Source organism: Pelobates fuscus, chromosome 2 (genome assembly GCF_036172605.1).
Source record: "Pelobates fuscus isolate aPelFus1 chromosome 2, aPelFus1.pri, whole genome shotgun sequence".
NCBI lineage: Eukaryota > Metazoa > Chordata > Amphibia > Anura > Pelobatidae > Pelobates > Pelobates fuscus.
This window is the reverse complement of record NC_086318.1, coordinates 64675884-64701644: the sequence shown is the minus strand read 5'-3', so window position 1 is coordinate 64701644 and position 25761 is coordinate 64675884. Positions and strand designations below refer to the sequence as shown.

Below are 25761 nucleotides of genomic sequence, written 5' to 3'. Positions count from 1 at the left end.
AAGGATATAATGGGCCATAGTAGCTCTTGTTCCACAGTGAGATCTAGTTTTGATTTTAATCCCTTAGTTTCTGTCCAGGTGATAAGATTTGAAAATCTCCCCTTTTTGGATCATAACGAGAAGTCTCCAAGTCTGCATTTCTAGAGTCGTAAAACAATTAGAAATGGTGAAGGAAATGATGGGCCATAGTAGCTCTTGTCTGACAGTGGGGTTTAATTTAGATTGTATTCAGTTAGACTGTGTCCAGTAACATGTGATTAGCATTGAAAACCTACCCCTTTTGGATTGTTTCATTTCTCCTGGCCTGATGGTGAAAGAGATCATAGACCCTAGTTGCTTATGTTGGAAGGTGAGATTTAGCTCCACTGAACCATATAAAGTTGCCTTCTTAAACAATGGCTTCATTGCTCTTATGGAAATAATATGACTTAATTCCTTATATTCTAAGGTAGCAATTTGTTAACACATCTCGCCCAACGTGGGTCTCGAACCCACGACCCTGAGATTAAGAGTATAATTCACCCTGTAATGAAAAGTCTTCAAGTCTGCATTCCGAGAGAGCTTTGCGGAAGCAAAGGGTGGACAGAGGGAAAGAGGGAACTCGCAAAGCTCTCTATCTCAATGTATGATATAAAATTTACCTTCTTAAACAAGAGAAAAATCATATCACTTTACCCTATAAGATTCAAGCAATCCACCCTGTAATAAAACGTCTCCAGGTTGGCATTCCTAGACTCGTAAAACAATCAGAAACAGTGAAGGATATAATGGGTCATAGTAGCTCTTGTTCCACAGTGAGATCTAGTTTTGATTTTAATCCCTTAGTTTCTGTCCAGGTGATAAGATTTGAAAATCTCCCCTTTTTGGATCATAACGAGAAGTTTCCAAGTCTGCATTTCTAGAGTCGTAAAACAATTAGAAATGGTGAAGGAAATGATGGGCCATAGTAGCTCTTGTCTGACAGTGGGGTTTAATTTAGATTGTATTCAGTTAGACTGTGTCCAGTAACATGTGATTAGCATTGAAAACCTACCCCTTTTGGATTGTTTCATTTCTCCTGGCCTGATGGTGAAAGAGATCATAGACCCTAGTTGCTTATGTTGGAAGGTGAGATTTAGCTCCACTGAACCATATAAAGTTGCCTTCTTAAACAATGGCTTCATTGCTCTTATGGAAATAATATGACTTAATTCCTTATATTCTAAGGTAGCAATTTGTTAACACATCTCGCCCAACGTGGGTCTCGAACCCACGACCCTGAGATTAAGAGTATAATTCACCCTGTAATGAAAAGTCTTCAAGTCTGCATTCCGAGAGAGCTTTGCGGAAGCAAAGGGTGGACAGAGGGAAAGAGGGAACTCGCAAAGCTCTCTATCTCAATGTATGATATAAAATTTACCTTCTTAAACAAGAGAAAAATCCTATCACTTTACCCTATAAGATTCAAGCAATCCACCCTGTAATAAAACGTCTCCAGGTTGGCATTCCTAGACTCGTAAAACAATCAGAAACAGTGAAGGATATAATGGGCCATAGTAGCTCTTGTTCCACAGTGAGATCTAGTTTTGATTTTAATCCCTTAGTTTCTGTCCAGGTGATAAGATTTGAAAATCTCCCCTTTTTGGATCATAACGAGAAGTCTCCAAGTCTGCATTTCTAGAGTCGTAAAACAATTAGAAATGGTGAAGGAAATGATGGGCCATAGTAGCTCTTGTCTGACAGTGGGGTTTAATTTAGATTGTATTCAGTTAGACTGTGTCCAGTAACATGTGATTAGCATTGAAAACCTACCCCTTTTGGATTGTTTCATTTCTCCTGGCCTGATGGTGAAAGAGATCATAGACCCTAGTTGCTTATGTTGGAAGGTGAGATTTAGCTCCACTGAACCATATAAAGTTGCCTTCTTAAACAATGGCTTCATTGCTCTTATGGAAATAATATGACTTAATTCCTTATATTCTAAGGTAGCAATTTGTTGACACATCTCGCCCAACGTGGGGCTCGAACCCACGACCCTGAGATTAAGAGTATAATTCACCCTGTAATGAAAAGTCTTCAAGTCTGCATTCCGAGAGAGCTTTGCGGAAGCAAAGGGTGGACAGAGGGAAAGAGGGAACTCGCAAAGCTCTCTATCTCAATGTATGATATAAAATTTACCTTCTTAAACAAGAGAAAAATCATATCACTTTACCCTATAAGATTCAAGCAATCCACCCTGTAATAAAACGTCTCCAGGTTGGCATTCCTAGACTCGTAAAACAATCAGAAACAGTGAAGGATATAATGGGCCATAGTAGCTCTTGTTCCACAGTGAGATCTAGTTTTGATTTTAATCCCTTAGTTTCTGTCCAGGTGATAAGATTTGAAAATCTCCCCTTTTTGGATCATAACGAGAAGTCTCCAAGTCTGCATTTCTAGAGTCGTAAAACAATTAGAAATGGTGAAGGAAATGATGGGCCATAGTAGCTCTTGTCTGACAGTGGGGTTTAATTTAGATTGTATTCAGTTAGACTGTGTCCAGTAACATGTGATTAGCATTGAAAACCTACCCCTTTTGGATTGTTTCATTTCTCCTGGCCTGATGGTGAAAGAGATCATAGACCCTAGTTGCTTATGTTGGAAGGTGAGATTTAGCTCCACTGAACCATATAAAGTTGCCTTCTTAAACAATGGCTTCATTGCTCTTATGGAAATAATATGACTTAATTCCTTATATTCTAAGGTAGCAATTTGTTAACACATCTCGCCCAACGTGGGGCTCGAACCCACGACCCTGAGATTAAGAGTATAATTCACCCTGTAATGAAAAGTCTTCAAGTCTGCATTCCGAGAGAGCTTTGCGGAAGCAAAGGGTGGACAGAGGGAAAGAGGGAACTCGCAAAGCTCTCTATCTTAATGTATGATATAAAATTTACCTTCTTAAACAAGAGAAAAACCATATCACTTTACCCTATAAGATTCAAGCAATCCAACCTGTAATGAAACGTCTCCAGGTTGGCATTCCTAGACTCGTAAAACAATCAGAAACAGTGAAGGATATAATGGGCCATAGTAGCTCTTGTTCCACAGTGAGATCTAGTTTTGATTTTAATCCCTTAGTTTCTGTCCAGGTGATAAGATTTGAAAATCTCCCCTTTTTGGATCATAACGAGAAGTCTCCAAGTCTGCATTTCTAGAGTCGTAAAACAATTAGAAATGGTGAAGGAAATGATGGGCCATAGTAGCTCTTGTCTGACAGTGGGGTTTAATTTAGATTGTATTCAGTTAGACTGTGTCCAGTAACATGTGATTAGCATTGAAAACCTACCCCTTTTGGATTGTTTCATTTCTCCTGGCCTGATGGTGAAAGAGATCATAGACCCTAGTTGCTTATGTTGGAAGGTGAGATTTAGCTAGACTGAAACATATAACGTTGCATTCTTAAACAATGGCTTCATTGCTCTTATGGAAATAATATGACTTAATTCCTTATATTCTAAGGTAGCATTTTGTTAACATGTTCCCCTGCTAGGTTGTGTCCACTGGTTTATGGTTAGATTTGAAAATCTCCCTCTACTAAAATGTTTTGTAAGAATTCCTCAATCGTCTTACAACAATTAAATTGCTTGACACACTTTTCCAAAGAACTACACTCCTGTTTCTTCACCTTCTATGTTTTTCAAATATACAATCTGCTCTAATATATGGTGACTTTTATGATTCCCTAGGCCAAACGTAAGCACCTTCCTTCTTTTTTTATTTTTTTCAATAAAGGAGACATAAAATTACATATCTCGCCCAACGTGGGGCTCGAACCCACGACCCTGAGATTAAGAGTCTCATGCTCTACCGACTGAGCTAGCCGGGCTGATTCCTACATGCATTATGCTCTGACTTCGGATGCAAAGGGTGGATGGAGAGAGCTTGCAAAGCTCTCTATCTTGGTTTAACTATTTAATATAATATATAAATTTACCTTCTTAAACAAGAGAAAAATCAGATCACTTTACCCTATAGAACTCACCCTGTAATGAAAAGTCTTCAAGTCTGCATTCCGAGAGAGCTTTGCGGAAGCAAAGGGTGGACAGAGGGAAAGAGGGAACTCGCAAAGCTCTCTATCTTAATGTATGATATAAAATTTACCTTCTTAAACAAGAGAAAAATCATATCACTTTACCCTATAAGATTCAAGCAATCCAACCTGTAATGAAACGTCTCCAGGTTGGCATTCCTAGACTCGTAAAACAATCAGAAACAGTGAAGGATATAATGGGCCATAGTAGCTCTTGTTCCACAGTGAGATCTAGTTTTGATTTTAATCCCTTAGTTTCTGTCCAGGTGATAAGATTTGAAAATCTCCCCTTTTTGGATCATAACGAGAAGTCTCCAAGTCTGCATTTCTAGAGTCGTAAAACAATTAGAAATGGTGAAGGAAATGATGGGCCATAGTAGCTCTTGTCTGACAGTGGGGTTTAATTTAGATTGTATTCAGTTAGACTGTGTCCAGTAACATATGATTAGCATTGAAAACCTACCCCTTTTGGATTGTTTCATTTCTCCTGGCCTGATGGTGAAAGAGATCATAGACCCTAGTTGCTTATGTTGGAAGGTGAGATTTAGCTCCACTGAACCATATAAAGTTGCCTTCTTAAACAATGGCTTCATTGCTCTTATGGAAATAATATGACTTAATTCCTTATATTCTAAGGTAGCAATTTGTTAACACATCTCGCCCAACGTGGGTCTCGAACCCACGACCCTGAGATTAAGAGTATAATTCACCCTGTAATGAAAAGTCTTCAAGTCTGCATTCCGAGAGAGCTTTGCGGAAGCAAAGGGTGGACAGAGGGAAAGAGGGAACTCGCAAAGCTCTCTATCTCAATGTATGATATAAAATTTACCTTCTTAAACAAGAGAAAAATCATATCACTTTACCCTATAAGATTCAAGCAATCCACCCTGTAATAAAACGTCTCCAGGTTGGCATTCCTAGACTCGTAAAACAATCAGAAACAGTGAAGGATATAATGGGCCATAGTAGCTCTTGTTCCACAGTGAGATCTAGTTTTGATTTTAATCCCTTAGTTTCTGTCCAGGTGATAAGATTTGAAAATCTCCCCTTTTTGGATCATAACGAGAAGTCTCCAAGTCTGCATTTCTAGAGTCGTAAAACAATTAGAAATGGTGAAGGAAATGATGGGCCATAGTAGCTCTTGTCTGACAGTGGGGTTTAATTTAGATTGTATTCAGTTAGACTGTGTCCAGTAACATGTGATTAGCATTGAAAACCTACCCCTTTTGGATTGTTTCATTTCTCCTGGCCTGATGGTGAAAGAGATCATAGACCCTAGTTGCTTATGTTGGAAGGTGAGATTTAGCTCCACTGAACCATATAAAGTTGCCTTCTTAAACAATGGCTTCATTGCTCTTATGGAAATAATATGACTTAATTCCTTATATTCTAAGGTAGCAATTTGTTAACACATCTCGCCCAACGTGGGGCTCGAACCCACGACCCTGAGATTAAGAGTATAATTCACCCTGTAATGAAAAGTCTTCAAGTCTGCATTCCGAGAGAGCTTTGCGGAAGCAAAGGGTGGACAGAGGGAAAGAGGGAACTCGCAAAGCTCTCTATCTTAATGTATGATATAAAATTTACCTTCTTAAACAAGAGAAAAACCATATCACTTTACCCTATAAGATTCAAGCAATCCAACCTGTAATGAAACGTCTCCAGGTTGGCATTCCTAGACTCGTAAAACAATCAGAAACAGTGAAGGATATAATGGGCCATAGTAGCTCTTGTTCCACAGTGAGATCTAGTTTTGATTTTAATCCCTTAGTTTCTGTCCAGGTGATAAGATTTGAAAATCTCCCCTTTTTGGATCATAACGAGAAGTCTCCAAGTCTGCATTTCTAGAGTCGTAAAACAATTAGAAATGGTGATGGAAATGATGGGCCATAGTAGCTCTTGTCTGACAGTGGGGTTTAATTTAGATTGTATTCAGTTAGACTGTGTCCAGTAACATGTGATTAGCATTGAAAACCTACCCCTTTTGGATTGTTTCATTTCTCCTGGCCTGATGGTGAAAGAGATCATAGACCCTAGTTGCTTATGTTGGAAGGTGAGATTTAGCTAGACTGAAACATATAAAGTTGCATTCTTAAACAATGGCTTCATTGCTCTTATGGAAATAATATGACTTAATTCCTTATATTCTAAGGTAGCATTTTGTTAACATGTTCCCCTGCTAGGTTGTGTCCACTGGTTTATGGTTAGATTTGAAAATCTCCCTCTACTAAAATGTTTTGTAAGAATTCCTCAATCGTCTTACAACAATTAAATTGCTTGACACACTTTTCCAAATAACTACACTCCTGTTTCTTCACCTTCTATGTTTTTCAAATATACAATCTGCTCTAATATATGGTGACTTTTATGATTCCCTAGGCCAAACGTAAGCACCTTCCTTCTTTTTTTATTTTTTTCAATAAAGGAGACATAAAATTACATATCTCGCCCAACGTGGGGCTCGAACCCACGACCCTGAGATTAAGAGTCTCATGCTCTACCGACTGAGCTAGCCGGGCTGATTCCTACATGCATTATGCTCTGACTTCGGATGCAAAGGGTGTATGGAGAGAGCTTGCAAAGCTCTCTATCTTGGTTTAACTATTTAATATAATATATAAATTTACCTTCTTAAACAAGAGAAAAATCAGATCACTTTACCCTATAGAACTCACCCTGTAATGAAAAGTCTTCAAGTCTGCATTCCGAGAGAGCTTTGCGGAAGCAAAGGGTGGACAGAGGGAAAGAGGGAACTCGCAAAGCTCTCTATCTTAATGTATGATATAAAATTTACCTTCTTAAACAAGAAAAAAATCATATCACTTTACCCTATAAGATTCAAGCAATCCACCCTGTAATGAAACGTCTCCAGGTTGGCATTCCTAGACTCGTAAAACAATCAGAAACAGTGAAGGATATAATGGGCCATAGTAGCTCTTGTTCCACAGTGAGATCTAGTTTTGATTTTAATCCCTTAGTTTCTGTCCAGGTGATAAGATTTGAAAATCTCCCCTTTTTGGATCATAACGAGAAGTCTCCAAGTCTGCATTTCTAGAGTCGTAAAACAATTAGAAATGGTGATGGAAATGATGGGCCATAGTAGCTCTTGTCTGACAGTGGGGTTTAATTTAGATTGTATTCAGTTAGACTGTGTCCAGTAACATGTGATTAGCATTGAAAACCTACCCCTTTTGGATTGTTTCATTTCTCCTGGCCTGATGGTGAAAGAGATCATAGACCCTAGTTGCTTATGTTGGAAGGTGAGATTTAGCTAGACTGAAACATATAAAGTTGCATTCTTAAACAATGGCTTCATTGCTCTTATGGAAATAATATGACTTAATTCCTTATATTCTAAGGTAGCATTTTGTTAACATGTTCCCCTGCTAGGTTGTGTCCACTGGTTTATGGTTAGATTTGAAAATCTCCCTCTACTAAAATGTTTTGTAAGAATTCCTCAATCGTCTTACAACAATTAAATTGCTTGACACACTTTTCCAAAGAACTACACTCCTGTTTCTTCACCTTCTATGTTTTTCAAATATACAATCTGCTCTAATATATGGTGACTTTTATGATTCCCTAGGCCAAACGTAAGCACCTTCCTTCTTTTTTTATTTTTTTCAATAAAGGAGACATAAAATTACATATCTCGCCCAACATGGGGCTCGAACCCACGACCCTGAGATTAAGAGTCTCATGCTCTACCGACTGAGCTAGCCGGGCTGATTCCTACATGCATTATGCTCTGACTTCGGATGCAAAGGGTGGATGGAGAGAGCTTGCAAAGCTCTCTATCTTGGTTTAACTATTTAATATAATATATAAATTTACCTTCTTAAACAAGAGAAAAATCAGATCACTTTACCCTATAGAACTCACCCTGTAATGAAAAGTCTTCAAGTCTGCATTCCGAGAGAGCTTTGCGGAAGCAAAGGGTGGACAGAGGGAAAGAGGGAACTCGCAAAGCTCTCTATCTTAATGTATGATATAAAATTTACCTTCTTAAACAAGAGAAAAATCATATCACTTTACCCTATAAGATTCAAGCAATCCACCCTGTAATGAAACGTCTCCAGGTTGGCATTCCTAGACTCGTAAAACAATCAGAAACAGTGAAGGATATAATGGGCCATAGTAGCTCTTGTTCCACAGTGAGATCTAGTTTTGATTTTAATCCCTTAGTTTCTGTCCAGGTGATAAGATTTGAAAATCTCCCCTTTTTGGATCATAACGAGAAGTCTCCAAGTCTGCATTTCTAGAGTCGTAAAACAATTAGAAATGGTGAAGGAAATGATGGGCCATAGTAGCTCTTGTCTGACAGTGGGGTTTAATTTAGATTGTATTCAGTTAGACTGTGTCCAGTAACATGTGATTAGCATTGAAAACCTACCCCTTTTGGATTGTTTCATTTCTCCTGGCCTGATGGTGAAAGAGATCATAGACCCTAGTTGCTTATGTTGGAAGGTGAGATTTAGCTAGACTGAAACATATAACGTTGCATTCTTAAACAATGGCTTCATTGCTCTTATGGAAATAATATGACTTAATTCCTTATATTCTAAGGTAGCAATTTGTTAACACATCTCGCCCAACGTGGGTCTCGAACCCACGACCCTGAGATTAAGAGTATAATTCACCCTGTAATGAAAAGTCTTCAAGTCTGCATTCCGAGAGAGCTTTGCGGAAGCAAAGGGTGGACAGAGGGAAAGAGGGAACTCGCAAAGCTCTCTATCTCAATGTATGATATAAAATTTACCTTCTTAAACAAGAGAAAAATCATATCACTTTACCCTATAAGATTCAAGCAATCCACCCTGTAATAAAACGTCTCCAGGTTGGCATTCCTAGACTCGTAAAACAATCAGAAACAGTGAAGGATATAATGGGCCATAGTAGCTCTTGTTCCACAGTGAGATCTAGTTTTGATTTTAATCCCTTAGTTTCTGTCCAGGTGATAAGATTTGAAAATCTCCCCTTTTTGGATCATAACGAGAAGTCTCCAAGTCTGCATTTCTAGAGTCGTAAAACAATTAGAAATGGTGAAGGAAATGATGGGCCATAGTAGCTCTTGTCTGACAGTGGGGTTTAATTTAGATTGTATTCAGTTAGACTGTGTCCAGTAACATGTGATTAGCATTGAAAACCTACCCCTTTTGGATTGTTTCATTTCTCCTGGCCTGATGGTGAAAGAGATCATAGACCCTAGTTGCTTATGTTGGAAGGTGAGATTTAGCTCCACTGAACCATATAAAGTTGCCTTCTTAAACAATGGCTTCATTGCTCTTATGGAAATAATATGACTTAATTCCTTATATTCTAAGGTAGCAATTTGTTAACACATCTCGCCCAACGTGGGGCTCGAACCCACGACCCTGAGATTAAGAGTATAATTCACCCTGTAATGAAAAGTCTTCAAGTCTGCATTCCGAGAGAGCTTTGCGGAAGCAAAGGGTGGACAGAGGGAAAGAGGGAACTCGCAAAGCTCTCTATCTTAATGTATGATATAAAATTTACCTTCTTAAACAAGAGAAAAACCATATCACTTTACCCTATAAGATTCAAGCAATCCAACCTGTAATGAAACGTCTCCAGGTTGGCATTCCTAGACTCGTAAAACAATCAGAAACAGTGAAGGATATAATGGGCCATAGCAGCTCTTGTTCCACAGTGAGATCTAGTTTTGATTTTAATCCCTTAGTTTCTGTCCAGGTGATAAGATTTGAAAATCTCCCCTTTTTGGATCATAACGAGAAATCTCCAAGTCTGCATTTCTAGAGTCGGAAAACAATTAGAAATGGTGAAGGAAATGATGGGCCATAGTAGCTCTTGTCTGACAGTGGGGTTTAATTTAGATTGTATTCAGTTAGACTGTGTCCAGTAACATGTGATTAGCATTGAAAACCTACCCCTTTTGGATTGTTTCATTTCTCCTGGCCTGATGGTGAAAGAGATCATAGACCCTAGTTGCTTATGTTGGAAGGTGAGATTTAGCTCCACTGAAACATATAAAGTTGCATTCTTAAACAATGGCTTCATTGCTCTTGTGGAAATAATATGACTTAATTCCTTATATTCTAAGGTAGCATTTTGTTAACATGTTCCCCTGCTAGGTTGTGTCCACTGGTTTATGGTTAGATTTGAAAATCTCCCTCTACTAAAATGTTTTGTAAGAATTCCTCAATCGTCTTACAACAATTAAATTGCTTGACACACTTTTCCAAATAACTACACTCCTGTTTCTTCACCTTCTATGTTTTTCAAATATACAATCTGCTCTAATATATGGTGACTTTTATGATTCCCTAGGCCAAACGTAAGCACCTTCCTTCTTTTTTTATTTTTTTCAATAAAGGAGACATAAAATTACATATCTCGCCCAACGTGGGGCTCGAACCCACGACCCTGAGATTAAGAGTCTCATGCTCTACCGACTGAGCTAGCCGGGCTGATTCCTACATGCATTATGCTCTGACTTCGGATGCAAAGGGTGGATGGAGAGAGCTTGCAAAGCTCTCTATCTTGGTTTAACTATTTAATATAATATATAAATTTACCTTCTTAAACAAGAGAAAAATCAGATCACTTTACCCTATAGAACTCACCCTGTAATGAAAAGTCTTCAAGTCTGCATTCCGAGAGAGCTTTGCGGAAGCAAAGGGTGGACAGAGGGAAAGAGGGAACTCGCAAAGCTCTCTATCTCAATGTATGATATAAAATTTACCTTCTTAAACAAGAGAAAAATCATATCACTTTACCCTATAAGATTCAAGCAATCCACCCTGTAATAAAACGTCTCCAGGTTGGCATTCCTAGACTCGTAAAACAATCAGAAACAGTGAAGGATATAATGGGCCATAGTAGCTCTTGTTCCACAGTGAGATCTAGTTTTGATTTTAATCCCTTAGTTTCTGTCCAGGTGATAAGATTTGAAAATCTCCCCTTTTTGGATCATAACGAGAAGTCTCCAAGTCTGCATTTCTAGAGTCGTAAAACAATTAGAAATGGTGATGGAAATGATGGGCCATAGTAGCTCTTGTCTGACAGTGGGGTTTAATTTAGATTGTATTCAGTTAGACTGTGTCCAGTAACATGTGATTAGCATTGAAAACCTACCTCTTTTGGATTGTTTCATTTCTCCTGGCCTGATGGTGAAAGAGATCATAGACCCTAGTTGCTTATGTTGGAAGGTGAGATTTAGCTAGACTGAAACATATAAAGTTGCATTCTTAAACAATGGCTTCATTGCTCTTATGGAAATAATATGACTTAATTCCTTATATTCTAAGGTAGCATTTTGTTAACATGTTCCCCTGCTAGGTTGTGTCCACTGGTTTATGGTTAGATTTGAAAATCTCCCTCTACTAAAATGTTTTGTAAGAATTCCTCAATCGTCTTACAACAATTAAATTGCTTGACACACTTTTCCAAAGAACTACACTCCTGTTTCTTCACCTTCTATGTTTTTCAAATATACAATCTGCTCTAATATATGGTGACTTTTATGATTCCCTAGGCCAAACGTAAGCACCTTCCTTCTTTTTTTATTTTTTTCAATAAAGGAGACATAAAATTACATATTTCGCCCAACGTGGGGCTCGAACCCACGACCCTGAGATTAAGAGTCTCATGCTCTACCGACTGAGCTAGCCGGGCTGATTCCTACATGCATTATGCTCTGACTTCGGATGCAAAGGGTGGATGGAGAGAGCTTGCAAAGCTCTCTATCTTGGTTTAACTATTTAATATAATATATAAATTTACCTTCTTAAACAAGAGAAAAATCAGATCACTTTACCCTATAGAACTCACCCTGTAATGAAAAGTCTTCAAGTCTGCATTCCGAGAGAGCTTTGCGGAAGCAAAGGGTGGACAGAGGGAAAGAGGGAACTCGCAAAGCTCTCTATCTTAATGTATGATATAAAATTTACCTTCTTAAACAAGAGAAAAATCATATCACTTTACCCTATAAGATTCAAGCAATCCACCCTGTAATGAAACGTCTCCAGGTTGGCATTCCTAGACTCGTAAAACAATCAGAAACAGTGAAGGATATAATGGGCCATAGTAGCTCTTGTTCCACAGTGAGATCTAGTTTTGATTTTAATCCCTTAGTTTCTGTCCAGGTGATAAGATTTGAAAATCTCCCCTTTTTGGATCATAACGAGAAGTCTCCAAGTCTGCATTTCTAGAGTCGTAAAACAATTAGAAATGGTGAAGGAAATGATGGGCCATAGTAGCTCTTGTCTGACAGTGGGGTTTAATTTAGATTGTATTCAGTTAGACTGTGTCCAGTAACATGTGATTAGCATTGAAAACCTACCCCTTTTGGATTGTTTCATTTCTCCTGGCCTGATGGTGAAAGAGATCATAGACCCTAGTTGCTTATGTTGGAAGGTGAGATTTAGCTCCACTTAACCATATAAAGTTGCCTTCTTAAACAATGGCTTCATTGCTCTTATGGAAATAATATGACTTAATTCCTTATATTCTAAGGTAGCAATTTGTTAACACATCTCGCCCAACGTGGGGCTCGAACCCACGACCCTGAGATTAAGAGTATAATTCACCCTGTAATGAAAAGTCTTCAAGTCTGCATTCCGAGAGAGCTTTGCGGAAGCAAAGGGTGGACAGAGGGAAAGAGGGAACTCGCAAAGCTCTCTATCTCAATGTATGATATAAAATTTACCTTCTTAAACAAGAGAAAAATCATATCACTTTACCCTATAAGATTCAAGCAATCCACCCTGTAATAAAACGTCTCCAGGTTGGCATTCCTAGACTCGTAAAACAATCAGAAACAGTGAAGGATATAATGGGCCATAGTAGCTCTTGTTCCACAGTGAGATCTAGTTTTGATTTTAATCCCTTAGTTTCTGTCCAGGTGATAAGATTTGAAAATCTCCCCTTTTTGGATCATAACGAGAAGTCTCCAAGTCTGCATTTCTAGAGTCGTAAAACAATTAGAAATGGTGAAGGAAATGATGGGCCATAGTAGCTCTTGTCTGACAGTGGGGTTTAATTTAGATTGTATTCAGTTAGACTGTGTCCAGTAACATGTGATTAGCATTGAAAACCTACCCCTTTTGGATTGTTTCATTTCTCCTGGCCTGATGGTGAAAGAGATCATAGACCCTAGTTGCTTATGTTGGAAGGTGAGATTTAGCTCCACTGAACCATATAAAGTTGCCTTCTTAAACAATGGCTTCATTGCTCTTATGGAAATAATATGACTTAATTCCTTATATTCTAAGGTAGCAATTTGTTAACACATCTCGCCCAACGTGGGTCTCGAACCCACGACCCTGAGATTAAGAGTATAATTCACCCTGTAATGAAAAGTCTTCAAGTCTGCATTCCGAGAGAGCTTTGCGGAAGCAAAGGGTGGACAGAGGGAAAGAGGGAACTCGCAAAGCTCTCTATCTCAATGTATGATATAAAATTTACCTTCTTAAACAAGAGAAAAATCATATCACTTTACCCTATAAGATTCAAGCAATCCACCCTGTAATAAAACGTCTCCAGGTTGGCATTCCTAGACTCGTAAAACAATCAGAAACAGTGAAGGATATAATGGGCCATAGTAGCTCTTGTTCCACAGTGAGATCTAGTTTTGATTTTAATCCCTTAGTTTCTGTCCAGGTGATAAGATTTGAAAATCTCCCCTTTTTGGATCATAACGAGAAGTCTCCAAGTCTGCATTTCTAGAGTCGTAAAACAATTAGAAATGGTGAAGGAAATGATGGGCCATAGTAGCTCTTGTCTGACAGTGGGGTTTAATTTAGATTGTATTCAGTTAGACTGTGTCCAGTAACATGTGATTAGCATTGAAAACCTACCCCTTTTGGATTGTTTCATTTCTCCTGGCCTGATGGTGAAAGAGATCATAGACCCTAGTTGCTTATGTTGGAAGGTGAGATTTAGCTCCACTGAACCATATAAAGTTGCCTTCTTAAACAATGGCTTCATTGCTCTTATGGAAATAATATGACTTAATTCCTTATATTCTAAGGTAGCAATTTGTTAACACATCTCGCCCAACGTGGGGCTCGAACCCACGACCCTGAGATTAAGAGTATAATTCACCCTGTAATGAAAAGTCTTCAAGTCTGCATTCCGAGAGAGCTTTGCGGAAGCAAAGGGTGGACAGAGGGAAAGAGGGAACTCGCAAAGCTCTCTATCTTAATGTATGATATAAAATTTACCTTCTTAAACAAGAGAAAAACCATATCACTTTACCCTATAAGATTCAAGCAATCCAACCTGTAATGAAACGTCTCCAGGTTGGCATTCCTAGACTCGTAAAACAATCAGAAACAGTGAAGGATATAATGGGCCATAGTAGCTCTTGTTCCACAGTGAGATCTAGTTTTGATTTTAATCCCTTAGTTTCTGTCCAGGTGATAAGATTTGAAAATCTCCCCTTTTTGGATCATAACGAGAAGTCTCCAAGTCTGCATTTCTAGAGTCGTAAAACAATTAGAAATGGTGAAGGAAATGATGGGCCATAGTAGCTCTTGTCTGACAGTGGGGTTTAATTTAGATTGTATTCAGTTATACTGTGTCCAGTAACATGTGATAAGCATTGAAAACCTACCCCTTTTGGATTGTTTCATTTCTCCTGGCCTGATGGTGAAAGAGATCATAGACCCTAGTTGCTTATGTTGGAAGGTGAGATTTAGCTCCACTGAAACATATAAAGTTGCATTCTTAAACAATGGCTTCATTGCTCTTGTGGAAATAATATGACTTAATTCCTTATATTCTAAGGTAGCATTTTGTTAACATGTTCCCCTGCTAGGTTGTGTCCACTGGTTTATGGTTAGATTTGAAAATCTCCCTCTACTAAAATGTTTTGTAAGAATTCCTCAATCGTCTTACAACAATTAAATTGCTTGACACACTTTTCCAAAGAACTACACTCCTGTTTCTTCACCTTCTATGTTTTTCAAATATACAATCTGCTCTAATATATGGTGACTTTTATGATTCCCTAGGCCAAACGTAAGCACCTTCCTTCTTTTTTTATTTTTTTCAATAAAGGAGACATAAAATTACATATCTCGCCCAACGTGGGGCTCGAACCCACGACCCTGAGATTAAGAGTCTCATGCTCTACCGACTGAGCTAGCCGGGCTGATTCCTACATGCATTATGCTCTGACTTCGGATGCAAAGGGTGGATGGAGAGAGCTTGCAAAGCTCTCTATCTTGGTTTAACTATTTAATATAATATATAAATTTACCTTCTTAAACAAGAGAAAAATCAGATCACTTTACCCTATAGAACTCACCCTGTAATGAAAAGTCTTCAAGTCTGCATTCCGAGAGAGCTTTGCGGAAGCAAAGGGTGGACAGAGGGAAAGAGGGAACTCGCAAAGCTCTCTATCTTAATGTATGATATAAAATTTACCTTCTTAAACAAGAGAAAAATCATATCACTTTACCCTATAAGATTCAAGCAATCCACCCTGTAATGAAACGTCTCCAGGTTGGCATTCCTAGACTCGTAAAACAATCAGAAACAGTGAAGGATATAATGGGCCATAGTAGCTCTTGTTCCACAGTGAGATCTAGTTTTGATTTTAATCCCTTAGTTTCTGTCCAGGTGATAAGATTTGAAAATCTCCCCTTTTTGGATCATAACGAGAAGTCTCCAAGTCTGCATTTCTAGAGTCGTAAAACAATTAGAAATGGTGAAGGAAATGATGGGCCATAGTAGCTCTTGTCTGACAGTGGGGTTTAATTTAGATTGTATTCAGTTAGACTGTGTCCAGTAACATGTGATTAGCATTGAAAACCTACCCCTTTTGGATTGTTTCATTTCTCCTGGCCTGATGGTGAAAGAGATCATAGACCCTAGTTGCTTATGTTGGAAGGTGAGATTTAGCTAGACTGAAACATATAAAGTTGCATTCTTAAACAATGGCTTCATTGCTCTTATGGAAATAATATGACTTAATTCCTTATATTCTAAGGTAGCATTTTGTTAACATGTTCCCCTGCTAGGTTGTGTCCACTGGTTTATGGTTAGATTTGAAAATCTCCCTCTACTAAAATGTTTTGTAAGAATTCCTCAATCGTCTTACAACAATTAAATTGCTTGACACACTTTTCCAAAGAACTACACTCCTGTTTCTTCACCTTCTATGTTTTTCAAATATACAATCTGCTCTAATATATGGTGACTTTTATGATTCCCTAGGCCAAACGTAAGCACCTTCCTTCTTTTTTTATTTTTTTCAATAAAGGAGACATAAAATTACATATCTCGCCCAACGTGGGGCTCGAACCCACGACCCTGAGATTAAGAGTCTCATGCTCTACCGACTGAGCTAGCCGGGCTGATTCCTATATGCATTATGCTCTGACTTCGGATGCAAAGGGTGGATGGAGAGAGCTTGCAAAGCTCTCTATCTTGGTTTAACTATTTAATATAATATATAAATTTACCTTCTTAAACAAGAGAAAAATCAGATCACTTTACCCTATAGAACTCACCCTGTAATGAAAAGTCTTCAAGTCTGCATTCCGAGAGAGCTTTGCGGAAGCAAAGGGTGGACAGAGGGAAAGAGGGAACTCGCAAAGCTCTCTATCTCAATGTATGATATAAAATTTACCTTCTTAAACAAGAGAAAAATCATATCACTTTACCCTATAAGATTCAAGCAATCCACCCTGTAATAAAACGTCTCCAGGTTGGCATTCCTAGACTCGTAAAACAATCAGAAACAGTGAAGGATATAATGGGCCATAGTAGCTCTTGTTCCACAGTGAGATCTAGTTTTGATTTTAATCCCTTAGTTTCTGTCCAGGTGATAAGATTTGAAAATCTCCCCTTTTTGGATCATAACGAGAAGTCTCCAAGTCTGCATTTCTAGAGTCGTAAAACAATTAGAAATGGTGAAGGAAATGATGGGCCATAGTAGCTCTTGTCTGTCAGTGGGGTTTAATTTAGATTGTATTCAGTTAGACTGTGTCCAGTAACATGTGATTAGCATTGAAAACCTACCCCTTTTGGATTGTTTCATTTCTCCTGGCCTGATGGTGAAAGAGATCATAGACCCTAGTTGCTTATGTTGGAAGGTGAGATTTAGCTCCACTGAACCATATAAAGTTGCCTTCTTAAACAATGGCTTCATTGCTCTTATGGAAATAATATGACTTAATTCCTTATATTCTAAGGTAGCAATTTGTTAACACATCTCGCCCAACGTGGGGCTCGAACCCACGACCCTGAGATTAAGAGTATAATTCACCCTGTAATGAAAAGTCTTCAAGTCTGCATTCCGAGAGAGCTTTGCGGAAGCAAAGGGTGGACAGAGGGAAAGATGGAACTCGCAAAGCTCTCTATCTTAATGTATGATATAAAATTTACCTTCTTAAACAAGAGAAAAACCATATCACTTTACCCTATAAGATTCAAGCAATCCAACCTGTAATGAAACGTCTCCAGGTTGGCATTCCTAGACTCGTAAAACAATTAGAAACAGTGAAGGATATAATGGGCCATAGTAGCTCTTGTTCCACAGTGAGATCTAGTTTTGATTTTAATCCCTTAGTTTCTGTCCAGGTGATAAGATTTGAAAATCTCCCCTTTTTGGATCATAACGAGAAGTCTCCAAGTCTGCATTTCTAGAGTCGTAAAACAATTAGAAATGGTGAAGGAAATGATGGGCCATAGTAGCTCTTGTCTGACAGTGGGGTTTAATTTAGATTGTATTCAGTTAGACTGTGTCCAGTAACATGTGATTAGCATTGAAAACCTACCCCTTTTGGATTGTTTCATTTCTCCTGGCCTGATGGTGAAAGAGATCATAGACCCTAGTTGCTTATGTTGGAAGGTGAGATTTAGCTCCACTGAAACATATAAAGTTGCATTCTTAAACAATGGCTTCATTGCTCTTGTGGAAATAATATGACTTAATTCCTTATATTCTAAGGTAGCATTTTGTTAACATGTTCCCCTGCTAGGTTGTGTCCACTGGTTTATGGTTAGATTTGAAAATCTCCCTCTACTAAAATGTTTTGTAAGAATTCCTCAATCGTCTTACAACAATTAAATTGCTTGACACACTTTTCCAAAGAACTACACTCCTGTTTCTTCACCTTCTATGTTTTTCAAATATACAATCTGTTCTAATATATGGTGACTTTTATGATTCCCTAGGCCAAACGTAAGCACCTTCCTTCTTTTTTTATTTTTTTCAATAAAGGAGACATAAAATTACATATCTCGCCCAACGTGGGGCTCGAACCCACGACCCTGAGATTAAGAGTCTCATGCTCTACCGACTGAGCTAGCCGGGCTGATTCCTACATGCATTATGCTCTGATTTCGGATGCAAAGGGTGGATGGAGAGAGCTTGCAAAGCTCTCTATCTTGGTTTAACTATTTAATATAATATATAAATTTACCTTCTTAAACAAGAGAAAAATCAGATCACTTTACCCTATAGAACTCACCCTGTAATGAAAAGTCTTCAAGTCTGCATTCCGAGAGAGCTTTGCGGAAGCAAAGGGTGGACAGAGGGAAAGAGGGAACTCGCAAAGCTCTCTATCTTAATGTATGATATAAAATTTACCTTCTTAAACAAGAGAAAAATCATATCACTTTACCCTATAAGATTCAAGCAATCCACCCTGTAATGAAACGTCTCCAGGTTGGCATTCCTAGACTCGTAAAACAATCAGAAACAGTGAAGGATATAATGGGCCATAGTAGCTCTTGTTCCACAGTGAGATCTAGTTTTGATTTTAATCCCTTAGTTTCTGTCCAGGTGATAAGATTTGAAAATCTCCCCTTTTTGGATCATAACGAGAAGTCTCCAAGTCTGCATTTCTAGAGTCGTAAAACAATTAGAAATGGTGAAGGAAATGATGGGCCATAGTAGCTCTTGTCTGACAGTGGGGTTTAATTTAGATTGTATTCAGTTAGACTGTGTCCAGTAACATGTGATTAGCATTGAAAACCTACCCCTTTTGGATTGTTTCATTTCTCCTGGCCTGATGGTGAAAGAGATCATAGACCCTAGTTGCTTATGTTGGAAGGTGAGATTTAGCTCCACTGAACCATATAAAGTTGCCTTCTTAAACAATGGCTTCATTGCTCTTATGGAAATAATATGACTTAATTCCTTATATTCTAAGGTAGCAATTTGTTAACACATCTCGCCCAACGTGGGTCTCGAACCCACGACCCTGAGATTAAGAGTATAATTCACCCTGTAATGAAAAGTCTTCAAGTCTGCATTCCGAGAGAGCTTTGCGGAAGCAAAGGGTGGACAGAGGGAAAGAGGGAACTCGCAAAGCTCTCTATCTTAATGTATGATATAAAATTTACCTTCTTAAACAAGAGAAAAATCATATCACTTTACCCTATAAGATTCAAGCAATCCAACCTGTAATGAAACGTCTCCAGGTTGGCATTCCTAGACTCGTAAAACAATCAGAAACAGTGAAGGATATAATGGGCCATAGTAGCTCTTGTTCCACAGTGAGATCTAGTTTTGATTTTAATCCCTTAGTTTCTGTCCAGGTGATAAGATTTGAAAATCTCCCCTTTTTGGATCATAACGAGAAGTCTCCAAGTCTGCATTTCTAGAGTCGTAAAACAATTAGAAATGGTGAAGGAAATGATGGGCCATAGTAGCTCTTGTCTGACAGTGGGGTTTAATTTAGATTGTATTCAGTTAGACTGTGTCCAGTAACATGTGATTAGCATTGAAAACCTACCCCTTTTGGATTGTTTCATTTCTCCTGGCCTGATGGTGAAAGAGATCATAGACCCTAGTTGCTTATGTTGGAAGGTGAGATTTAGCTCCACTGAACCATATAAAGTTGCCTTCTTAAACAATGGCTTCATTGCTCTTATGGAAATAATATGACTTAATTCCTTATATTCTAAGGTAGCAATTTGTTAACACATCTCGCCCAACGTGGGTCTCGAACCCACGACCCTGAGATTAAGAGTATAATTCACCCTGTAATGAAAAGTCTTCAAGTCTGCATTCCGAGAGAGCTTTGCGGAAGCAAAGGGTGGACAGAGGGAAAGAGGGAACTCGCAAAGCTCTCTATCTTAATGTATGATATAAAATTTACCTTCTTAAACAAGAGAAAAATCATATCACTTTACCCTATAAGATTCAAGCAATCCAACCTGTAATGAAACGTCTCCAGGTTGGCATTCCTAGACTCGTAAAACAATCAGAAACAGTGAAGGATATAATGGGCCATAGTAGCTCTTGTTCCACAGTGAGATCTAGTTTTGATTTTAATCCCTTAGTTTCTGTCCAGGTGATAAGATTTGAAAATCTCCCCTTTTTGGATCATAACGAGAAGTCTCCAAGTCTGCATTTCTAGAGTCGTAAAACAATTAGAAATGGTGAAGGAAATGATGGGCCATAGTAGCTCTTGTCTGACAGTGGGGTTTAATTTAGATTGTATTCAGTTAGACTGTGTCCAGTAACATGTGATTAGCATTGAAAACCTACCCCTTTTGGATTGTTTCATTTCTCCTGGCCTGATGGTGAAAGAGATCATAGACCCTAGTTGCTTATGTTGGAAGGTGAGATTTAGCTCCACTGAAACATATAAAGTTGCATTCTTAAACAATGGCTTCATTGCTCTTGTGGAAATAATATGACTTAATTCCTTATATTCTAAGGTAGCATTTTGTTAACATGTTTCCCTGCTAGGTTGTGTCCACTGGTTTATGGTTAGATTTGAAAATCTCCCTCTACTAAAATGTTTTGTAAGAATTCCTCAATCGTCTTACAACAATTAAATTGCTTGACACACTTTTCCAAAGAACTACACTCCTGTTTCTTCACCTTCTATGTTTTTCAAATATACAATCTGTTCTAATATATGGTGACTTTTATGATTCCCTAGGCCAAACGTAAGCACCTTCCTTCTTTTTTTATTTTTTTCAATAAAGGAGACATATCTCACCCAACGTGGGGCTCGAACCCACGACCTTGAGATTAAGAGTCTCATGCTCTACCGACTGAGCTAGCCGGGCTGATTCCTACATGCATTATGCTCTGACTTCGGATACAAAGGGTGGATGGAGAGAGCTTGCAAAGCTCTCTATCTTGGTTTAACTATTTAATATAATATATAAATTTACCTTCTTAAACAAGAGAAAAATCAGATCACTTTACCCTATAGAACTCACCCTGTAATGAAAAGTCTTCAAGTCTGCATTCCGAGAGAGCTTTGCGGAAGCAAAGGGTGGACAGAGGGAAAGAGGGAACTCGCAAAGCTCTCTATCTTAATGTATGATATAAAATTTACCTTCTTAAACAAGAGAAAAATCATATCACTTTACCCTATAAGATTCAAGCAATCCACCCTGTAATGAAACGTCTCCAGGTTGGCATTCCTAGACTCGTAAAACAATCAGAAACAGTGAAGGATATAATGGGCCATAGTAGCTCTTGTTCCACAGTGAGATCTAGTTTTGATTTTAATCCCTTAGTTTCTGTCCAGGTGATAAGATTTGAAAATCTCCCCTTTTTGGATCATAACGAGAAGTCTCCAAGTCTGCATTTCTAGAGTCGTAAAACAATTAGAAATGGTGAAGGAAATGATGGGCCATAGTAGCTCTTGTCTGACAGTGGGGTTTAATTTAGATTGTATTCAGTTAGACTGTGTCCAGTAACATGTGATTAGCATTGAAAACCTACCCCTTTTGGATTGTTTCATTTCTCCTGGCCTGATGGTGAAAGAGATCATAGACCCTAGTTGCTTATGTTGGAAGGTGAGATTTAGCTCCACTGAACCATATAAAGTTGCCTTCTTAAACAATGGCTTCATTGCTCTTATGGAAATAATATGACTTAATTCCTTATATTCTAAGGTAGCAATTTGTTAACACATCTCGCCCAACGTGGGGCTCGAACCCACGACCCTGAGATTAAGAGTATAATTCACCCTGTAATGAAAAGTCTTCAAGTCTGCATTCCGAGAGAGCTTTGCGGAAGCAAAGGGTGGACAGAGGGAAAGAGGGAACTCGCAAAGCTCTCTATCTTAATGTATGATATAAAATTTACCTTCTTAAACAAGAGAAAAATCATATCACTTTACCCTATAAGATTCAAGCAATCCACCCTGTAATGAAACGTCTCCAGGTTGGCATTCCTAGACTCGTAAAACAATCAGAAACAGTGAAGGATATAATGGGCCATAGTAGCTCTTGTTCCACAGTGAGATCTAGTTTTGATTTTAATCCCTTAGTTTCTGTCCAGGTGATAAGATTTGAAAATCTCCCCTTTTTGGATCATAACGAGAAGTCTCCAAGTCTGCATTTCTAGAGTCGTAAAACAATTAGAAATGGTGAAGGAAATGATGGGCCATAGTAGCTCTTGTCTGACAGTGGGGTTTAATTTAGATTGTATTCAGTTAGACTGTGTCCAGTAACATGTGATTAGCATTGAAAACCTACCCCTTTTGGATTGTTTCATTTCTCCTGGCCTGATGGTGAAAGAGATCATAGACCCTAGTTGCTTATGTTGGAAGGTGAGATTTAGCTCCACTGAACCATATAAAGTTGCCTTCTTAAACAATGGCTTCATTGCTCTTATGGAAATAATATGACTTAATTCCTTATATTCTAAGGTAGCAATTTGTTAACACATCTCGCCCAACGTGGGGCTCGAACCCACGACCCTGAGATTAAGAGTATAATTCACCCTGTAATGAAAAGTCTTCAAGTCTGCATTCCGAGAGAGCTTTGCGGAAGCAAAGGGTGGACAGAGGGAAAGAGGGAACTCGCAAAGCTCTCTATCTTAATGTATGATATAAAATTTACCTTCTTAAACAAGAGAAAAATCATATCACTTTACCCTATAAGATTCAAGCAATCCAACATGTAATGAAACGTCTCCAGGTTGGCATTCCTAGACTCGTAAAACAATCAGAAACAGTGAAGGATATAATGGGCCATAGTAGCTCTTGTTCCACAGTGAGATCTAGTTTTGATTTTAATCCCTTAGTTTCTGTCCAGGTGATAAGATTTGAAAATCTCCCCTTTTTGGATCATAACGAGAAGTCTCCAAGTCTGCATTTCTAGAGTCGTAAAACAATTAGAAATGGTGAAGGAAATGATGGGCCATAGTAGCTCTTGTCTGACAGTGGGGTTTAATTTAGATTGTATTCAGTTAGACTGTGTCCAGTAACATGTGATTAGCATTGAAAACCTACCCCTTTTGGATTGTTTCATTTCTCCTGGCCTGATGGTGAAAGAGATCATAGACCCTAGTTGCTTATGTTGGAAGGTGAGATTTAGCTCCACTGAAACATATAAAGTTGCATTCTTAAACAATGGCTTCATTGCTCTTGTGGAAATAATATGACTTAATTCCTTATATTCTAAGGTAGCATTTTGTTAACATGTTCCCCTGCTAGGTTGTGTCCACTGGTTTATGATTAGATTTGAAAATCTCCCTCTACTAAAATGTTTTGTAAGAATTCCTCAATCGTCTTACAACAATTAAATTGCTTGACACACTTTTCCAAAGAACTACACTCCTGTTTCTTCACCTTCTATGTTTTTCAAATATACAATCTGTTCTAATATATGGTGACTTTTATGATTCCCTAGGCCAAACGTAAGCACCTTCCTTCTTTTTTTATTTTTTTCAATAAAGGAGACATAAAATTACATATCTCACCCAACGTGGGGCTCGAACCCACGACCCTGAGATTAAGAGTCTCATGCTCTACCGACTGAGCTAGCCGGGCTGATTCCTACATGCATTATGCTCTGACTTCGGATGCAAAGGGTGGATGGAGAGAGCTTGCAAAGCTCTCTATCTTGGTTTAACTATTTAATATAATATATAAATTTACCTTCTTAAACAAGAGAAAAATCAGATCACTTTACCCTATAGAACTCACCCTGTAATGAAAAGTCTTCAAGTCTGCATTCCGAGAGAGCTTTGCGGAAGCAAAGGGTGGACAGAGGGAAAGAGGGAACTCGCAAAGCTCTCTATCTTAATGTATGATATAACATTTACCTTCTTAAACAAGAGAAAAATCATATCACTTTACCCTATAAGATTCAAGCAATCCACCCTGTAATGAAACGTCTCCAGGTTGGCATTCCTAGACTCGTAAAACAATCAGAAACAGTGAAGGATATAATGGGCCATAGTAGCTCTTGTTCCACAGTGAGATCTAGTTTTGATTTTAATCCCTTAGTTTCTGTCCAGGTGATAAGATTTGAAAATCTCCCCTTTTTGGATCATAACGAGAAGTCTCCAAGTCTGCATTTCTAGAGTCGTAAAACAATTAGAAATGGTGAAGGAAATGATGGGCCATAGTAGCTCTTGTCTGACAGTGGGGTTTAATTTAGATTGTATTCAGTTAGACTGTGTCCAGTAACATGTGATTAGCATTGAAAACCTACCCCTTTTGGATTGTTTCATTTCTCCTGGCCTGATGGTGAAAGAGATCATAGACCCTAGTTGCTTATGTTGGAAGGTGAGATTTAGCTCCACTGAACCATATAAAGTTTCCTTCTTAAACAATGGCTTCATTGCTCTTATGGAAATAATATGACTTAATTCCTTATATTCTAAGGTAGCAATTTGTTAACACATCTCGCCCAACGTGGGGCTCGAACCCACGACCCTGAGATTAAGAGTATAATTCACCCTGTAATGAAAAGTCTTCAAGTCTGCATTCCGAGAGAGCTTTGCGGAAGCAAAGGGTGGACAGAGGGAAAGAGGGAACTCGCAAAGCTCTCTATCTTAATGTATGATATAAAATTTACCTTCTTAAACAAGAGAAAAATCATATCACTTTACCCTATAAGATTCAAGCAATCCAACCTGTAATGAAACGTCTCCAGGTTGGCATTCCTAGACTCGTAAAACAATCAGAAACAGTGAAGGATATAATGGGCCATAGTAGCTCTTGTTCCACAGTGAGATCTAGTTTTGATTTTAATCCCTTAGTTTCTGTCCAGGTGATAAGATTTGAAAATCTCCCCTTTTTGGATCATAACGAGAAGTCTCCAAGTCTGCATTTCTAGAGTCGTAAAACAATTAGAAATGGTGAAGGAAATGATGGGCCATAGTAGCTCTTGTCTGACAGTGGGGTTTAATTTAGATTGTATTCAGTTAGACTGTGTCCAGTAACATGTGATTAGCATTGAAAACCTACCCCTTTTGGATTGTTTCATTTCTCCTGGCCTGATGGTGAAAGAGATCATAGACCCTAGTTGCTTATGTTGGAAGGTGAGATTTAGCTAGACTGAAACATATAAAGTTGCATTCTTAAACAATGGCTTCATTGCTCTTATGGAAATAATATGACTTAATTCCTTATATTCTAAGGTAGCATTTTGTTAACATGTTCCCCTGCTAGGTTGTGTCCACTGGTTTATGGTTAGATTTGAAAATCTCCCTCTACTAAAATGTTTTGTAAGAATTCCTCAATCGTCTTACAACAATTAAATTGCTTGACACACTTTTCCAAAGAACTACACTCCTGTTTCTTCACCTTCTATGTTTTTCAAATATACAATCTGCTCTAATATATGGTGACTTTTATGATTCCCTAGGCCAAACGTAAGCACCTTCCTTCTTTTTTTATTTTTTTCAATAAAGGAGACATAAAATTACATATCTCGCCCAACGTGGGGCTCGAACCCACGACCCTGAGATTAAGAGTCTCATGCTCTACCGACTGAGCTAGCCGGGC

The 25761-nt window shown here is 38.3% G+C and overlaps 11 non-coding genes across 11 annotated transcripts; all 11 read right to left on the bottom strand.

Moving 5' to 3' along the window:
- Positions 1-3774: 3774 nt before the first annotated feature.
- TRNAK-CUU (transfer RNA lysine (anticodon CUU)) lies at positions 3775-3847 on the bottom strand. Its single transcript has one exon. It is a non-coding gene; the product is annotated as a tRNA-Lys (tRNA).
- Positions 3848-6497: 2650 nt separating this feature from the next.
- On the bottom strand, positions 6498-6570 carry TRNAK-CUU (transfer RNA lysine (anticodon CUU)). Its single transcript has one exon. It is a non-coding gene; the product is annotated as a tRNA-Lys (tRNA).
- Positions 6571-7704: 1134 nt separating this feature from the next.
- TRNAK-CUU (transfer RNA lysine (anticodon CUU)) lies at positions 7705-7777 on the bottom strand. The gene has a single exon. It is a non-coding gene; the product is annotated as a tRNA-Lys (tRNA).
- A 2650-nt stretch (positions 7778-10427) lies between these two features.
- Positions 10428-10500, bottom strand: TRNAK-CUU (transfer RNA lysine (anticodon CUU)). Its single transcript has one exon. It is a non-coding gene; the product is annotated as a tRNA-Lys (tRNA).
- A 1134-nt stretch (positions 10501-11634) lies between these two features.
- Positions 11635-11707, bottom strand: TRNAK-CUU (transfer RNA lysine (anticodon CUU)). The gene has a single exon. It is a non-coding gene; the product is annotated as a tRNA-Lys (tRNA).
- Positions 11708-15115: 3408 nt separating this feature from the next.
- On the bottom strand, positions 15116-15188 carry TRNAK-CUU (transfer RNA lysine (anticodon CUU)). The gene has a single exon. It is a non-coding gene; the product is annotated as a tRNA-Lys (tRNA).
- A 1134-nt stretch (positions 15189-16322) lies between these two features.
- On the bottom strand, positions 16323-16395 carry TRNAK-CUU (transfer RNA lysine (anticodon CUU)). The gene has a single exon. It is a non-coding gene; the product is annotated as a tRNA-Lys (tRNA).
- A 1892-nt stretch (positions 16396-18287) lies between these two features.
- TRNAK-CUU (transfer RNA lysine (anticodon CUU)) lies at positions 18288-18360 on the bottom strand. Its single transcript has one exon. It is a non-coding gene; the product is annotated as a tRNA-Lys (tRNA).
- Positions 18361-21000: 2640 nt separating this feature from the next.
- TRNAK-CUU (transfer RNA lysine (anticodon CUU)) lies at positions 21001-21073 on the bottom strand. The gene has a single exon. It is a non-coding gene; the product is annotated as a tRNA-Lys (tRNA).
- A 2650-nt stretch (positions 21074-23723) lies between these two features.
- TRNAK-CUU (transfer RNA lysine (anticodon CUU)) lies at positions 23724-23796 on the bottom strand. The gene has a single exon. It is a non-coding gene; the product is annotated as a tRNA-Lys (tRNA).
- A 1892-nt stretch (positions 23797-25688) lies between these two features.
- Positions 25689-25761, bottom strand: TRNAK-CUU (transfer RNA lysine (anticodon CUU)). Its single transcript has one exon. It is a non-coding gene; the product is annotated as a tRNA-Lys (tRNA).